This window comes from Triticum dicoccoides, chromosome 3B (genome assembly GCF_002162155.2).
Source record: "Triticum dicoccoides isolate Atlit2015 ecotype Zavitan chromosome 3B, WEW_v2.0, whole genome shotgun sequence".
NCBI classification, from domain to species: Eukaryota; Viridiplantae; Streptophyta; class Magnoliopsida; order Poales; family Poaceae; genus Triticum; species Triticum dicoccoides.
Window position 1 is genome coordinate 441,161,381 of NC_041385.1, and position 15,231 is coordinate 441,176,611.

Below are 15,231 nucleotides of genomic sequence, written 5' to 3' on the forward strand. Positions count from 1 at the left end.
GTATCCCATAACATGGCAAGAAAAGTCCGAACACTTCATATCGGCTAAGTTAGCACAGGGAGAACTACTGCGATTGTGTCTCGATTCTTCCGGATGAGCACCTCAGTAGAGAAAGCCGAAAACTGACTGTCATGATGAGGCGAGAGCTGGTCGCTGTTCGAGAGGTCTCAAATCCTTAAAGATTTTTTCTGCTTCGGGCAAGGAATCAGCCTTGTCCGATTTAGGCGTATATAGCGCCCCAAGTTCGGCCTTCCGAATACTAGGGGCTTCGCCAACATTTAAAATTGTAGACTTCTATGGCCAAGTGAGAGTGATAAAGTTGTATAGTCCGATTGCCTTGTTCGCTGCGCTAAACACCTCCTTAAAAGGACCAAAAATTAGGATAAAGAGTGTTTTTATTTATCACGAACACCCCAGTACTAGTTACATGGGAGCAGAAGCCGACGACTGGCCAACTCTCAGGATTTTATAAACGGCCACACATAAGGTAATATTTTAAATTAACAAGTGCCATATAGCGCACATGAACTCGTTTTCATATTACAGGTGAAAGTGCAACTATCCCTAGGTAGTTTTGGTAATTCATAACAACATATAGCTCATTGAGCTAATGCTATTCCAAGACTATTATTTCCTAAAACGCTCAATGAATGGCATGGCATGGATGATGAAAGTGGATCCCTCAAAATATCAAGGACATAGGATTGGCTCAAGCTCAAAAGCTCAAGACTCTTCATTTTACATTTTAGTGATCCAAGATCACATTGAGTCTATAGGAAAAGCCAATACTATCAAGGAGGGATGAGGTGTTGCTTAATGAGCCTCTTGCTTCAAGTGCTTGGTGATATGCTCCAAATACCCTCAACTACTTTCTCACATCCTCATATGACCTAAACCTAAAGTCAAAATCGGTCACACCGATTCTTTCTATCCGGCGCCACCGAGTTCAAATGTCATAGCCACTGCCACAAACCCTAGGCAAATCGGTCTTATCGATAGGGATCTCGGTCTCACCGAGATGGGGTTGTGATCTCTCTATTTCCCTTCGTAACGTTTCGGTCTAACCGAAGTGAGCGATCAGTCCTACCGAGATTGCAATGTAAACTCTCTGTTTCCCTTTTGTAACATTTCGGTCTCACCGAACAGAGCAAATCGGTCCCACCGAGTTTACCTGACCAACTCTCTAGTTAGCTAATTACCAAAATCGGCCTCACCAAGTTTGTGTAATCGGTCTCACCGAGATTACGTTATACCCTAACCCTAACTATATCGGTCCTACCGAGTTGCATGTCGGTCCCACAGAAAATCCTAACGGTCACTAGGTTTACTAAATCGGTCCGACCGAGTTTGTTGATTCGGTCCCACCGAGTTTGGTAAATTGTGTGTAACAGTTAGATTTTGTGTGGAGGCTATATATACCCCTCCACCTCCTATTCATTCGTGGAGAGAGCCATCAGAACAAACCTACACTTCCAACTTACCATTTCTGAGAGAGAACTACCTACTCATGTGTTGAGGCTAAGATATTCCATTCCTACCATATGAATCTTGATCTCTAGCCTTCCCCAAGTTGCTTTCCACTCAAATCTTCTTTCCACCAGATCCAAATCCCATGAGAGAGAGTTGAGTGTTGGGAAGACTATCATTTGAAGCACAAGAGCAAGGAGTTCATCATCAATGCACCATTTGTTACTTCTTGGAGAGTGGTGTCTCCTAGATTGGCTAGGTGTCACTTGGGAGCCTCCGACAAGATTGTGGAGTTGAACCAAGGAGTTTATAAGGGCAAGGAGATCGCCTACTTCGTGAAGATCTACCGCTAGTGAGGCAAGTCCTTCGTGGGCAATGGCCATGGTGGGATAGACAAGGTTGCTTCTTCACAGACCCTTCGTGGACTCGCGCAACCATTACCCTTCGTGGGTTGAAGTCTCCATCAACGTGGATGTACGATAGCACTATCTATCGGAACCACGACAAAAACATCCGTGTCTCCAATTGCGTTTGAATCCTCCAAACCCTTCCCTTTACTTTCTTGCAAGTTGCATGCTTTAATTTCCGCTGCCTATATACTCTTTGCATGCTTGCTTGATTTGTGTGATGATTGCTTGACTTGTCCAAAGATTGCTAAAATCTGCCAAACTCTAAAATTGGGAAAAGGTTAAGTTTTTAATTGGTCAAGTAGTCTAATCACCCCCTCTAGACATACTTCAAGGTCCTACAAGTGGTATCAGAGCCTTGGTCTCCATTTGCTTTGATTTCCATAGCTTTTGGTGGTCATAGCCTTGGTTTCACAACCTAGGAGAGTATGGCGTCTAGTGAGGGAAATTATCACCGTAGAGGTCCTTACTTTGATGGTACTAATTTTGCTAGTTGGAAACATAAGATGAAAATGCATATTCTCGGACATAACCCCGCTGTTTGGGCTATTATTTGTATTGGCCTGCAAGGTGAATTCTTTGATGGGAGAGAGCCGAACCCTGAAGCTAATGCGGATGAATTGAAGATGCTGCAATACAACGCTCAAGCTTGTGATATCATCTTCAACGGATTGTGCCCCGAAGAATTCAACAAAATCAGCCGTCTTGAGAATGCAAAGGAAATTTGGGATACTTTGATTGATATGCATGAAGGTACTGACTCTGTCAAGGAATCCAAGCTGGATGTGCTCCAAAGTCAGCTTGACAAGTTCAAGATGAAGGATGGTGAAGGTGTCGCTGAAATGTACTCTAGGCTTGCTCTTATCACAAATGAGATCGCCGGCTTAGGGAGTGAAGAGATGACCGACATATTCATCATCAAGAAGATCCTAAGAGCATTGGATGGAAAGTATGATAACATGTGCACATTGATCCAAATGATGCCAAACTACAAAGATCTCAAGCCAACGGAAGTCATTGGAAGAATTGTTGCTCATGAGATGTCACTCAAGGATAAGGAGGAACTTCACAACAAGTCAAGTGGTGCTTACAAAGCCTCATGTGAAGCCCCCACATCATCAAGTGAGAAACAAACCTTCAATGAAGAATTGAGCTTAATGGTGAAGAACTTCAACAAATTCTACAAGAGTAGAAGCAAAGAAAGAAGCTCCAAGTCAAGGTCCTACAATGACAAAAGATCTTCTAGTCGAGAGTGCAATTGCTACAATTGTGGGAGACCCGGACACTATTCCAATGAGTGTATGGCACCCTACAAAAGAAGAGAAGATTCTCCAAAAAGAAGAAGCAAAAGAGAAGAATCACCACCAAGAGAGAGGAGTAGTAGAGATGATCGTTATGAACGAAGACCCTCACGGAGAAGCAAGGATTCGGAAAGAAAGGACAAGTCATCAAGGATCTACACAAAACAAAGACATCAAGCTCATGTTGGTGAATGGGTGTCCGGCTCCGACTCCGACAATCACTCCGAGAGAAGCCATCACTTCGACTCTGAATATACTCAAGATGAAGGTGTTGCCGGTCTAGCACTTGTGTCAACCAACTCCTACGGCATATTTGACTCACCAAATGAAGGAATTGGAAGATGCTTCATGGCCAAAGGTCCAAAGGTAATACATCCCGAGTATGTTGATTTCAATAGTGATGAAGATGACTTGCTAGGTGATGATAATTTACTTGTTGACAACTCTAGTGATGTATACTATGATGAAACGTCAATTAATCATGCTAATCAAGATAAAATGAATGACAATGATAAGGAGAAGATTGGAGCTTCTAACTAAAGAACTAAACACTCTTAAGTTAGCTCATGAAACTATCTTCGAAGATCACCGAGAACTTTTAAGGGCTCATGAGAAGTTACGCTTTGAAAAGCTCAATCTTGAGCAAGAGCATGAGTTCTTAAAAGCAATCAATGATGATCTCCGTAAGAAAAGTTCTTCTTACATTGCCAAGTGTTTACTCTTATCCACTTACATGCCTCAAGTCAAGTCTAGTAACAAGAACAAGAAAGATCCTTCCTCTAGTAGTAACAATAATAATTATGCTAAATCAAATATTGTTGCTTCTAGTAGTTCTCTTGATTCCACTAATGATTCTCTTAGCCAAGTTACACTTGAGCAAAAAAATAGCTTATTGAAGGGAATTATAGAGAAAGGTGTATAGAAGAGCCTTGCCAGGAGTAAGCAATTCGAGGAAATTGTACGCAAGCAAGGAAGGCACCGGAAGAATCAAGGTGTTGGTTTTGAACGAAAGTTCAATGCCAATGGAGTTGAGTGGGAAGAAGATCAATACCCCAAGACGAAGTTTGTTCCTCAACAAGAGAAGTATGATCCTACTTCCTTCAAGGGAACACAAGCACAAGATGATCTTCCACCACAAGACCACAAGAACAAAGGCAAGGACAAGCTTCAAGAGGAGATTGATGCATTTGAAGAAGCACCCAAGGCCTTGGTCAAGTGGGTTCCCAAGACTATGTCAAGTTCTACTTCATCAAGTACAACTACAACTCCAAGGATTCCCATCAAGATGATGTGGATTCCGAAGAAGAAGAACTAGAGAGTTCTTGAGGGTGACTCCGCCAACATTCTTCACTCATATCATTATGGCAAGGACAAGTGCAATCAACTTCCACATCCTGCACTAGTTCAAGGAGTCACAAACCCTCATGTTGGTAAGGCAAGGGACAAGGTAACCTAATGATTTCATGGACATCAGCTTGTGTGTGTGTCACTCTATGTCTATGGATATTCTTGTTTGTTCCTTGTGGGACTAACCCATGTAGGTATGTTGAAAGTGCAACTCACTCCAAAGGATTGCTCCAAATGATCTACATCAACATTGAGCATCCACATCTTCAACACCTACATGAAGTCATCATCGACAAAACCCAAGGTTAGTTCATCCCTCTAAAAGGGGATCTCACATCAAGGGGGAGCTTAACTCTAAGAATTGAGTCAAAGCAACTCTAATGGTGTGAACACATCAATGCATTATGTAAAAGTGGTAACCCCACTTGAGCTTAAACGATGAATATGACCTATGATCAAATGTTCTCATTTGACTCCTAAGTCAATATACTCATATATAGATGACCTAGTCATCGCCAATTGTGTGATAGATGCTAGAATTGGTTGTGCATGCTTTGCCACATATTTCATTTGCCATTCTAATTGTGTGAGCATGTTGGTTGCATACTTTACTCATTCGAGGACATACACTTGTTGCTTTGATTGTTTGGGTTCTTTTCTTTTTGCCAAGTGGATGGACAAGAATGCCTAAGAACCTTCTCTAGCTATCTATGCTTTTCTCGTCTCAAACTCTATTCATGCTACATCACAAAATTTGATCAAGTCAGATTCGAACCACTCCGTGTGAGGAGCACTCGGAGTCCCCGATTCGTCAGAGACTTAAACTTCCAAAACTTCTTTGTGATTCTCGGTCTGACCGATTCCTCCATTTCGGTCCCACCGAGATCACTAAGTCGATCTAGGTTTTCAATCTCGGTGCAACCGATTTGAACTTTTCGGTCCCACCGAGTTGCTGTAACTGTATACAGTTATGCATCTCGGTGCCACCGAGTTGTTCCACTCGGTCACACCGACAGGGTCAGGCTATATATACTCACGGGCAAAAATTTGGAAATTTCTCCAAACCCCTTTGCCCGCGCATTGCTCGCTCTGCCTCTAGGGTCTCCGGATTGTCTCCTCGCTGCCATCCGCCTCTTGTCGCTGGTCTCCGGCGCCGTCAACGGAATTCACCCTCGCTGTTGCCGCCGTAGCGAGTTCATCGCCAAGCTAGGGGTCAGCAGTCAGTGATTTGCAGCATGTCAGACCAAAGTGATAGTCAGAACAAGTTAGAAGAGCAGATTCACATGAGTGAGGGCACTAGTCCCTCAAGTTCTTCAGATGAAGGCAGCAGGAGCACCCCAAGCAATCTACCTAAAGCTGCCACCAGGACAAGGAAGAAGAGAACCTCAGAATCTGAGGATGAGGATTATGTGGCAGAAGAAGATGAGGCTACTTCCAAGAAGGTAGTGCTCAAAAAGGAGTATGGCTCAGCAAAGACCACTAAGCCTGGACTTAATAGGAAGGTCCCTGCCAAGAGGACACCTATGCTGAAGGTCAGAGGATCAACTCAAATACCTGAAAAGCCTGATCCCAAAGAGCCCGCTGCTGCTGAAGGAAAGAAAAGGAAGGAAAGGGTCAAAAATACCATGGCCAGAGTTGTTGGGCAACCTTCCATGATGGAAGAGGAAGAAGCGGTTGCTGCACCAACACCCAAGGCACAAAAGCTGATGGGTGATGCTATAAAATCAGGGGTTGCCACATCAAAGCCCAAAGAAGCACCCAAAGCTGCCCCCAAGCCCAAGATTGCACCAAAGAGGAATACCAGGAGTATTCCAGCTCCTGAGAAGAACAAAGCCCCAGTGCCTGAAGTTGCTGATGAGGAAGAGGATGAAGGACAAGTCCTAAGGAAGCTAAAGCCCAAGATTCCAGACCACAATGATGCTCATCCTGTGGCTGAGGACATGAATATCAGGAGAGACTCAGGGTTGAGGCTATGTAGAATGACAGATCCATATGACACCAGGAGAAGGACTGCTGTTGATTACAGGTTCCATACAAAGGAACAATAGGACTTCTATGAGACAATCTTGTTGGACAAGAAGCCCATAGTGTGTGATATGAGGTGGGTCGACTGGACCTACATGAAGGAGAATGAAGAACACTATCCTGGAGTGTATGACAGTTTGAAGCTTGTGAAGTTGCAGATTTTGTTGGGCAGAAGCTCACCAACTGGAATGATGAACTCATTATGCAATTCTACTTCACAACACACTTCTATCCAGATGGCAGGATAGTTTGGATGTCAGAAGGTACGAGGTACCAGTCAACCATAGAGGAATGGGCTAGTCTGATCAATGCCCCCAAGGAGAGTGAAGATGACTTGGATGTCTATGCCAAGAAGAAAATGAGACACAATACTATGTCACATATGTACAAGGAGATCCCAGACAAAGCTCTTGAGACTTTCTCGTTTGGGTCAGTCCACTTTCTTCTGTCAGGGCTGCCTACGATCAACTGGATCCTAAGGCACACTCTTTTGCCCAAGTCAGGTGACCAGAGCATGATCAGAGGGCATGCAATCAACTTGCTGCATATATTTGATGTGCCACAGAAATTCAAGGTCATGAGCCTTATGGTTGAGACCATTAAGAGGACAGCAGCAGACTAGAAGAGAAGTTGTGGATATGCCCCACAGATTCAGGAGTTGATTAACTCAAAGATGGGCACAGGAAAATATTTGTTGGATAAGGAACATTTTGCTCTCTATCTAGACTTTGAGGACAATCAGGTTGTAATTAATGAGAATGAACCATCATCAGTGCAAGCTCAAGAGAAGAAGGAGAAGGCAAGGAAAGAGAAGGCTGCCAAGATGCCAACTCAAGAGGAGGCATCTGAGTACTTCTTGAAGAACAAGCAGGAGCAGCTTGGTTACTTGATAGCATCATCACTGAGGATTGAGAAGGGGTTGGCCACCCTAACTCAAAACCAGGAGAGCCTGGAGAGAATCATGGAACAAAAATTCTATGATCTAGATGTCAAAGTGACCGAGATTCAGTCAGTTGTGGAGCAGCTTCAGGAAGACATGCAGGAGAGGAAGGGCAAGACAACCACTGATCCATTTGCCAGAGTGCCTAGAGCTCAGAGGTCAGTTGCAGTGCCTGTGACAGACACTAGAGCCACATCATCTGCACCAGCAACAGCTTCTACAGCTCCAGGGCAACCAGCTCTAGCACCAACTCCTCCAGCTCCATCTACATCAACTGAAGCCTTCGTCCGAGGAGCCATCTCTACACCACCACCTGAAGATCAAGCCTGAGAGTCGATCTAGCTCTATTGTTGCCAAAGGGGGAGAAAAATGTATAGATCATAGGCTTCGAGAGAGAGAGAGTGTGTTGCTTTTGTTCTCTCTTGCTTTGGTGGTTAAACTTTGTTTGCTTTTGATTGCTTGAGATACTATGCTATTATCTGTGAGACATTAATGATCATGTGTTTGATCATAAGCTACACTTATGCCTGTTTGATGATATTATCTTACCTATCCTTATATGATCATTCATTTTGCTTGGTGATGAGTGCATGTATTCAATCTTTATTATTTTGAGCGCTCCACCAAGATGTATGTGACATGTAAGAGTAACCCATGAGCCTAATTCCTTGTGCATTTGCAGTCCAAATCAAATCTTAAACTATGCACAAATTTAGGGGGAGCTCTTGCTTATCACATACTTCTCAAAGCGACAATGTTTTTCAATCTTATTATCATTTGTCGAAGCTTTGATCTATATGTTGTCATCAATTACCAAAAAGGGGGAGATTGAAAGTGCAACTATCCCTAGGTGGTTTTGGTAGTTCATAACAACATATAGCTCATTGAGCTTGTTACATTTTAGTGATCCAAGATCGCATTGAGTCTATAGGAAAAGCCAATACTATCAAGGAGGTATGAGGTGTTGCTTAATGAGCCTCTTGCTTCAAGTGCTTGGTGATATGCTCCAAATACCCTCAACTACTTTCTCACATCCTCATATGACCTAAACCTAAAGTCAAAACCGGTCACACCGATTCTTTCTATCCGGCGCCACCGAGTTCAAATGTCATAGCCACTGCCACAAACCCTAGGCAAATCGGTCTTACCGATAGGGATCTCGGTCTCACCGAGATGGGATTGTAATCTCTCTGTTTCCCTTCGTAATGTTTCGGTCTAACCGAAGTGAGCGATCGGTCCCACCGAGATTGCAATGTAAACTCTCTGTTTCCCTTTTGTAACATTTCGGTCTCACCGAAAAGAGCAAATCGGTCCCACCGAGTTTACCTGACCAACTCTCTGGTTAGCTAATTACCAAAATCGGTCTCACCGAGTTTGTGTAATCGGTCTCACTGAGATTACGTTATGCCCTAACCCTAACCATATATGTCCTACCGAGTTGCATGTCGGTCCCACAGAAAATCCTAACGGTCACTAGGTTTACTGAATCGGTCCAACCGAGTTTGTTGATTCGGTCCCAACGAGTTTGGTAAATTGTGTGTAACAGTTAGATTTTGTGTGGAGGCTATATATACCCCTCCACCTCCTCTTCATTCGTGGAGAGAGCCATCAGAACAAACCTACACTTCCAACTTACCATTTCTGAGAGAGAACTACCTACTCATGTGTTGAGGCCAAGATATTCCATTCCTACCATATGAATCTTGATCTCTAGCCTTCCCCAAGTTGCTTTCCACTCAAATCTTCTTTCCACCAGATCCAAATCCCATGAGAGAGAGTTGAGTGTTGGGGAGACTATCATTTGAAGCACAAGAGCAAGTAGTTCATCATCAACGCACCATTTGTTACTTCTTGGAGAGTGGTGTCTCCTAGATTGGCTAGGTGTCACTTGGGAGCCTCCGACAAGATTGTGGAGTTGAACCAAGGAGTTTGTAAGGGCAAGGAGATCGCCTACTTCGTGAAAATCTAGAGCTAGTGAGGCAAGTCCTTCGTGGTCAACGGCCATGGTGGGATAGACAAGGTTGCTTCTTCGTGGACCCTTCGTGGGTGGAGCCCTCCGTGGACTCGCGCAACCGTTACCCTTCGTGGGTTGAAGTCTCCATCAACGTGGATGTACGATAGCACCACCTATTGGAACCACGACAAAAACATCCGTGTCTCCAATTTCGTTTGAATCCTCCAAACCCTTCCCTTTACTTTCTTGCAAGTTGCATGCTTTAATTTCCGCTGCCTATATACTCTTTGCATGCTTGCTTTATTTGTGTGATGATTGCTTGACTTGTCCAAAGATTGCTAAAATCTGCCAAACTCTAAAATTGGGAAAAGGTTAAGTTTTTAATTGGTCAAGTAGTCTAATCACCCCCCTCTAGACATACTTTAAGGTCCTACAACAGGATGATATGAGTACATTCATTCAAATATTACATCCTTATCACATTCATCCACCACAAGGCGGCCACCCTTAATGACATTGTCATAATACTGTTCGGGGTGGCGATGCTCCTTGCCCTTCGGTGTCCCCTCTGTAACCAGCTTCTCGGCATCCATCTTCGCCCAGTGCACTTTCGCACGGGCCAAGGCCCTACGTGCACCTTCAATGCAGACGGACCGCTTAATGACTTCGAGCCGCGGACAGGCATTTACCATCCGCTTGACAAGGCCGAAGTAGCTGCCGTGCAGGGGCTCACCAGGCCACAGCCGGACTATGAGGTCCTTCATGGCCAGTTCAGCCGCCTTGTGAAGTTCGACAGTTGCTTCAGCTGATCGCTCAAAGGCATTGGATGATCGGCCCCAATATACTGGGACCCAAACAACTTATCCATCGAGCTCCCTTCCTCAGCTCGGTAGAACTCTGCGGTATCATAGATGTTGTGCGGCAGATCTGCGAATTCTCCTGGAGAGCTCCGAATTCGGGTAAGTAAAAGGAAAGTCTCCTTCACATGCTTGCTTTGCATAATGAATGCCTTACCCGCCGCTATCTTCTTGGCCGCCTCAATCTCCTGGAGGGCCTTCTGGGCTTCGACCTTGGTGTCTTGCATGCTTTGGAGGGCCTTCGCAAGCTCCGACTCTTGCGTCTTGGAGTCACACTCGAAGGACTCGAATTTTTTGACGAAGTCCTGGAGCTCTTGCTGGACCTCATCAATCCAAGCCTCCTGTTTTTCGCGCTTGGTGCGCTCCTTGGCCGCTTTGTCTTCGGCCTCGGACAACGCCTTCTTAAGGGCCGCCACTTCGGTCGCGGCCCCTATCATATACATGATGCTTCTATTAGCGTCAACAATTTTTCCTTTATATGACATTCAGACGGGGTATCACTTACCTTTGTTCTCCTCGAGCTACCTCTTCACGAGGCCGAGCTCTTCCTCGGCCCGCCTCAGGTCCTGCTTCACTCCGGAGACCTCCGCAGTATGGGCGGCAGCAGCCACCAGCAATGCATGCTTATTCACATAGACATAATATGATTAGACTCATGTGGAGGTTATTTGATCCTCTGTCCGGCCTTTCTTTCCGAACACCAAACAGAGCATCAGGGGCTACTGTCTACACTGTGATATTTTCTTATAATTTAATTACTTACCTCAAAGCCTGTTAGGAGGCTGGCGTAGGCTTCGGTCAATCCACTTTTGGTGGACTGAACCTTCACAATCACCGTACTCATAAGAGTACGGTGTTCTTCATCAATGGAAGCGCCTTGAAGCGTTTCCAGCAAGTTGTCCGATGCCTCTGGATGGACAGAGGTCATTGGCACAGATGGCTCACCGCCCTTAGTGAGGGGCTACCTGCCTGAAACCGGAACCACGGGAGGTTCCGACGCAGTATCCGACTGGGGGCCAAGCTTGTTGCGGTCCCCTTCATCAAAATCCATGGGGATCTCCCCCCCATGTGCTCGACATCGGGGGTTTCGCCTTGAGGCACCTCTAGAACTATCTCCCCCTGGCCCGGTATCCTTTGAGACAACACTTCGGTGTCGTTCGCGGGTCGGGGAGTGGAGGCCGTCGGGAGCGAATCGCTGTTCATCGCCGACAAGCTCAAAGACCCATCTGAGGAGGATAGGTCGATGCAGGCTTTGGACGGACTACACGAACACATTTTAACATGATAAGAAGCCATAAAGCTAAACGTGCCAGAAGTATTATGGTATCCGGATACTTACAACTTCGCCAGGGGCTTGTCCCTGGGTAGCCACTCCTCGTTGCTGTAGGCGGCTGTTCTGGAGTGGTCCGGAGGGAGGGTCCTTCCCTTCTTGGACCCTTCGGCCTCCTCGGATGGGGCGGCCTTCCTTTTCTTCTGCCCCTCGGTTTGGGGGAGAGGGTTTTCCTCTTCCTCCTCCTCGTTTTCGTTGGAGGAGTGCGCCTCGGTGTCTTCGGATGATGAGTCCGATACCACCTTGCGCCCGAGACCTTTCCTGGTCCCCGTGGCCTTCTTCTTGGCCTTCTTCTCCGGCACCTCATAGGGCGCCGGAAACAGCATCTCCATTAGGAGAGCCATCGCTGTGTCCTCGGGTAGTGGAGCTGGGCAGTCGATCCGCTTTGCTGTCGCCACCCAGTCCTGTTAAGATTGGTGGGAAGGCTTAAATTCCTTTCACGAATATATTAGGGGAAGGAGCATCTTATAAAACATAGAAAACTTACCGGATTGGCGGGGAGCTTTGTGCTGAGCCCGCGATCTTCGGTAACGGGAGGAGGTACCTCAGCGGCCTTGAACAACACCTTCCAAACGTCCTTTTGCGTTGTGTCGAAGAGCTCTCATAGCGTCTGGTGTTCGGCCGGGTCAAACTCCCACATATTAAATGCCCGTCTTTGGCACGGGAGGATCCGGTGGAAGAGCATGACCTGAACCACATTGACAAGCTTGATTTTCTTGCTTAGACGTAGTTCTGGAGTCCGGTCAGCTCCGCTAGCTCGCCCCAGGCTAAACCTTTGCTTTTCCAGGAGGTAAGCCGCATGGGGATGCCAGATTGAAATTCGGGGGCCGCCGCCCAGTTGGAGTCGCGTGGCTCGGTGATGTAGAACCACCCCGATTGCCACCCCTTCACGGTCTCCACATAGGAGCCTTCGAGCCAGGTGACATTGGGCATCTTGCCCACCATGGCGCCTCCGCACTCCGCTTGCTGGCCGACCACTATCTTTAGCTTCACATTGAAGATCTTCAGCCACAGGCCGAAGTGGGGCTTGATGCGGAGGAAAGCCTCACACACGATGATAAATGCCGAGATGTTGAGGATGACGTTGGGGGCTAGATTGTGGAAGTCCATCCCATAATAAAACATGACCCCGCGGACAAATGGGTGGAGGGGAAATCCCAGTCCACGGATGAAGTGGGTGAGAAACACAACCCTCTCGTGGGGTTTCGGAGTAGGGATGATCTGCCCTGCGTCCGGGAGCCGGTGCGCGATGTCTGCGGCCAAGTATCCGGCCTCCCAGAGCTTTGTGATGTCCTCCTCCGTAACGGAGGAGGCCATCCACTTGCCTCCTTCTCCGGACATGTCTGGAGTGGCTTTACGGAGAAGGTGAGAACTTGGGCACTGGAGCTCGAGAGTGCGAGAATGGATGAGCTAAGGAGGAAGAAGGCGTGGGCTAAAAAGGGGGGTCTCTATCTCTTTATAAAGGCGGTAGAAACTGTGCGCCTCCCCACTTGCCCGTTAAAATCGCTTATTCCCCAAGCGCCACGATTGATGACGTGGTTGGGTTACCCATGCCCGTATTGATGAGAATCCCGCGATAAGGGGACACGATCTCTGCTTTGACAAGATGTGTCAAGGAAACCGCCTCGCAATATGTGAAGTAGCTGGTTGTGAAAAACGGTTCGAATAATGACCGGGCCGCGGCGTGATGTCACGCTATGAAAAGCTGTTAGGAGATTAGATTTGTGTGGTATTGTTCTCTCTACGGTGGTATGTGGAATTTGTTTTGCAGAGCTGGACACGACTCTCGTGTTCAAAATCTTCTATGGAGTATTCGGAGAAGGAACCCGCCTTGCAATGCCGAAGACAATCTGCGCGCCGGACTCATCGTCATTGAAGCCTAGTTCAGGGGCTACTGAGGGAGTCCGGGATTAAGGGGTCCTCGGACAGCCGGATTATATACTATGGCCGGAATGTTGGACTATGAAGATACAAGATTGAAGACTTCGTCCCGTGTCCGGACATGACTCTCCTTTGCGTGGAAGGCAAGCTTGACAATTCGGATATATAGATTTTCTTCTCTATAACCGACTCTGTGTAACCCTAGCCCCCTCCGGTGTCTATATAAACCGGAGGGTTTAGTCCGTAGGACCAGAACAATCAGAATCATAGGCTAGCTTCTAGGGTTTAGCCTCTACGATCTCGTGGTAGATCAACTCTTGTAATACTCATATCATCAAGATCAATCAAGGAGGAAGTAGGGTATTACCTCCATCGAGAGGGCCCGAACCTAGGTAAACATCGTGTCCCCCGCCTCCTGTTACCATTAGCCTTGGACGCACAGTTCGGGACCCCCTACCCGAGAGCCGCCGGTTTTGACACCGACAGTGGGTGCCCCCCCACCCTCGTGGGCCCCTCATGGCTCCCCTGACCAACTTGCTTTGCCTATATATATCCACATACCCTGAAAACATCCAGGAGCACCACGAAACCCTATTTCCATCGCCGCAACCTTCTGTACCCGTGAGATCCCATCTTGGGGCCTTTTCCGGTGCTCCGCCGGAGGGGGAATTGATCACGGAGGGCTTCTACATCAACGCCATAGCCTCTCCGATGAAGTGTGAGTAGTTTATCATAGACCTTCGGGTCCATAGTTATTAGCTAGATGGCTTCTTCTCTCTCTTTGAATCTCAATACAAAGTTCTCCTCGATCTTCTTGGAGATCTATTTGATGTAACTCTTTTTGCGGTGTGTTTGTCGAGATCCGATGAATTGTGGGTTTCTGATCAAGTTTATCTATGAGAAATATTTGAATCTCCTCTAAATTCTTTTATGTATGATTGGTTATTGAGGGAGTCCCGGACTAGGGGGTGTCCGGATAGCGAACTACCATCATGGGCCGGACTCCAAGACTATGAAGATACAAGATTGAAGACTTCGTCCCGTGTCCGGATGGGACTTTCCTTGGCGTGGAAGGCAAGCTTGGCGATATGGATATGTAGATCTCCTACCATTGTAACCGACTCTGTGTAACCCTAGCCCTCTCCGATGTCTATATAAACCGGATGGCTTTAGTCCATAGGACGAACAACAATCATACCATAGGCTAGCTTCTAGGGTTTAGCCTCCTTGATCTCGTGGTAGATCTACTCTTGTAACCCACATCATCAATATTAATCAAGCAGGACGTAGGGTTTTACCTCCATCGAGAGGGACCGAACCTGGGTAAAAACATCGTGTCCCTCGTCTCCTGTTACCATCCGCCTAGACGCACAGTTCGGGACCCCCTACCCGAGATCCACCGGTTTTGACACCGACAGTTATCTTTGCAAGTCTCTTCGAATTATCAGTTTGGTTTGGCCTACGCTACGTCTTGAGCTTGCGTTGGTTTTCCTTGAAGAGGAAAGGGTGATGCAGCAATAGTAGCGTAAGTATTTCCCTCGATTTTTGAGAACCAAGGTATCAATCCAGTAGGAGGCTCCTCAAAAGTCCCACACACCTACACAAACAAACAAAGAACTCGCAACCAACGCAATAAAGGGGTTGTCAATCCCTTCACGGCCACTTGCGAAAGTGAAATGTGATAGAGATAGTATGATAAGATAAATATATTTTTGGTATTTT